This window comes from Coturnix japonica, unplaced genomic scaffold (assembly GCF_001577835.2).
Source record: "Coturnix japonica isolate 7356 unplaced genomic scaffold, Coturnix japonica 2.1 chrUnrandom692, whole genome shotgun sequence".
In the NCBI taxonomy this organism is placed as follows: domain Eukaryota; kingdom Metazoa; phylum Chordata; class Aves; order Galliformes; family Phasianidae; genus Coturnix; species Coturnix japonica.
In genome coordinates this window covers 22,239-26,228 of record NW_015440056.1, presented here as the reverse complement: position 1 = coordinate 26,228, position 3,990 = coordinate 22,239, and positions in this window count along the sequence as shown.

The window sequence follows — 3,990 nt, the reverse complement described above, 5'->3', positions numbered from 1 at the left end:
TATTCGGCCCAGCTGCTTACAGCATTAAACTGCTTATTAGTTCAGTCTGGAGTCGGCGCATGTATATCCCAGATAGTTACGTGTATGGAGCTTGCGTGTTACGCCGATATAGGATGGCATCCCTATGAGAGATGCGTACCATTGTCAGCCTTGTGAGGATGATGCACCAATACTTAATTGGGAATCGTCAACCCTATAAGAATGTTCCATATGGCTACCCATAGCTCTCACGGTTGCGCAGGTAGCGCCGAGATTTGTCTTCTCTATGGGTGCCGCATCACCCCCAATGCTTATGCACACCCGAACACGTGTCGCATTATATAGGAGCTGATCCAGCCCTGCTGAGTGGGGTACAATTCAAGCCCCAGATGGCGCCCTGTAATTGGGGCCTCGACTCCTCTGGATTTGCGTGCAGTCACCCCCTCTACTTTGGGGATCACCCCTTCTAGTGGGGTCACCGCTCTATTGGGGTCGTTGTCAGCTGCTCCTTGGGGCGCCCCAGTGAGGGTCGTGTGTGAAAAACAGCCCACCGAAATACTCCCACCGCCATCTATGTTCGACTCCGCCACTGATGCAAACAACCATCAAGCCGGAGAGCCACCGACCACAGACCGCCCTACCAACCACATCCATACCAACCGCATTTCACACCAAACGCAACCACTCCAACTAACCAAATATTCAAAACCAAACCGCACCTACTCAACACCCTACCGGCAAAGCCCAAACACTCTCAACCCATGCCAACCTCTAACTACGCGGGCGGAGATGCGCACTCAGGTCATCACGCGATCGCCAAGTGTAGGCTCACTCACCCAACTCACCCTCAACACGACCCTCCCATCCAACCAACCAACCCGAGAGGATCGCTGATGTGCCCAGAGCCAACCATTAGCCGCAGATACCACCCAAGACGTGCCCTGAATGTCTACCACCTGATTCCAGACAGCCCAACGCCCAACTAACGACCCAACTACTCAACCAACTCAGACCCAACCACTCACTGCAACTCACCCAACTTACTCAAATCAGCACCCATACCAACCAACACATCTGATCCAACCAGCAACCATCCTCCTCCAAATCCCAATCACCCAACTATATCTTCGTCGCCACTCCTAACCTATCCAACCACCCGAAAGAACATCCAACACTCATACAACCACTCCGATTCATATAGCAACTCCAACCACACCTCATCCAGAACACCCACCCAGGACATCCAAACTCAACACAACGCCAACACCCATCACCAACCTCCCAGACCACTCGATAACAATCACCAACCACTCAAATCAACCACCCAACCAACCACTCAACTACTCACCAAACACCCAACCAACCATCCAACCCATCCCAACCATCTGACTCAACCACCCAATCCATCAACCCACCCAAAACAACCGTCTACAAAAACCACTATCCAACGACCGACCAACCATCCAAGCCCAACAACCATCCAACACTCATCACATCCATCTCTCAACCAACCATCAACCAAACCACTCTAACCACCACAACCAATCCCACTTACAAACGCAACACCTAACCACTTATACAAAGAGACCCAAATCATCTCGATCAGACCATCCAACCATCCACCCAAATATACCATCCACCTATCACCAACCCCACCCAACCACTCAACGCACCAAACACCCAAGCCACCCAAAACAACACCAACCCACTCAATCGCAACCAGCTCAACTACTCAACCACAGCCCAACGCCAACCAACCACTCAACTACCCAAGACCAATCCACTCCTATCAACCACCCACCCATCCACGCCCAACCAGCTCAATAACCACCCATCTACTCAGACTTCCCACCATGCCAATGCCCAACTACCCGAACCAAACCACTCAACTACCCACCCAGCCACCAAAGACACCAACCAACGAAAACCAAATCCAAACCACCCAACCGCACACCCAACCTACCCAACCACAATCAACTACAGCAACAACCACGCCAACCAACCACTCAACCATCCCTTTTATCAACCACCTAGCCACAACCACTAATTTAGGATCAACCCACCCAACTACAGAACCACTCAACCAACCAACCACACCCCAGCCATCTAATCAAACCGATCAAACCACCCAAACCAACTACCCCAACCATCACCAATACCCAACCAACCACTCAACACACTCAAACACCACTCATACCCAACACCACGCCAACCACCTATTAACCACCACAAATCAACCACTCAATCAACCCATCCAACTACCAACCAACCACAAGATCCGATCCACCCATATCCCAACCAAACCACCTCAATCTACCCAACCAACCACTCCCAATCCAACCACCCAACCACACCATCCCACCCACGCCAAACCACCCCCCACCCCCAGGCTTCATCGCCGCTTCTTGCCACGTTCCTTTCCTTCCTCTCGATCATTCTTGTCTTCACATCACATTCTTTCTTCCTCCCCAAACCCCCCCGACCCAGACCCCCACCCCCTTTCCAACCCCCATCCCTCCATTCACCCCCCACCCCCCCTTTGCAATCTGTAGTTAAATCTCTTCCACCACGTCCCTTCACCTTACCCTCATCGCGGCACGCGCGGCCGGGTGCTTGCACCCGATGTTATTATCAGATGTGCAACCCCAACACGACAACCGGACGCTGGCCTTATCCGGCGCCAGGAGTTGAAAGGCAAACACATCCCAATAGGCAGCCGGTCCATAAGCAGGTCGTGGGTCTCTTCCAGCACGTGTAGGGTTATGGTTTTGGCATTCCTGTAATCGGTGCCATTCTGGCAACGGACACGTCCCCTTTTTCATAGTTGTTTCTTTTGACATTTGCTTTGCAGGGAATCGTCAAGACAGGTATATACGTGTGCGAAAAGCAGAATCTAGCATATAGTAATAAAGAAGTAAATGCAACCGCGATTTGCATCACCTGGTGGCTCTTAGAAACGCCCCAGGTTTTTCGATGATGGTTTATTTGAATCATTGCAATTGACCTTTAGTTATATGGCGAGGAACCATGTTTCTAAGTCGTAGCCAAAAGTTATGAGTTGGGAGAATTTCGGTTAACTGCATAGATGTCGCTCTCTCTCCCATCACCGTGTTTGGGTCAATACACATATAGTTGCCTCGGTTCCGCAGCCGTCGGATCTGAAGCGGATCTCTAAGAACTCATGCGGACACGTGTCGGTATAGACGACCACAACGCGGCGTCTTTTGGTGTTGTAGACGACGCTTCATCCTTACCTCCAACCCAGAACCCATTTGGCTTCGTGATCCTCAGCAACCGGAAGGAGAACAGGCTTGCCAGGAGGTGGGGTTCCTCTTGCCGGCGCCGCCAACCTCAACCGTCTCCTCCCTTCACCTTCTTCAGCGCTGTCTTTGTCCAAAGAAAACGCATTGATCCACCACTCCGGTCACGAACCACGTCGACGCTGAAACCACGGATCCAGTCCCTTGTCCGAGTGGATTCTTCCCCCTCCTCCCAACCCCTTCAGCCCCATCGTTTGAAATTGCTGCCCGTTTCCCCTTCGCGGCAGGACGCGGAGAGTCGGCGCCGCCGTCGGGCGTAGCGTGGCCAACAAGAACTCAACGTTGGTGAGGGTAAGTTGATCGCGGGATGGTGCTGACTGAAGTTGATATTAAATCACAAGTGATTCTTATCTTTCGATCGCGGGAGGGTACCGCCGGCTTTCCACCCTATAACATTCACAGACCGGGTTCGACGCCGGCGCTGGTTTCCTTCCACGGATCCGTGCCGGCACGTCCATCTGCTAGCACGTAGAGATACGGACGGATACGGACCTCATACCCGCGTCGCCCGTAGCCTGCGTTGTAGCCGTGGTGTTATTCATCGGGTCCATGGGTTGACACAACCCGTTGTGTCTCCCACCGGCTCTTGCCTCAGCATTCGCAATTGTGCACGGCTTCGGCACGCGGTTACTCGGCACCGCCGACGTTACCGGCGGCGTTTTGGCATCTCCCAATTTACTTCTTTAAACTT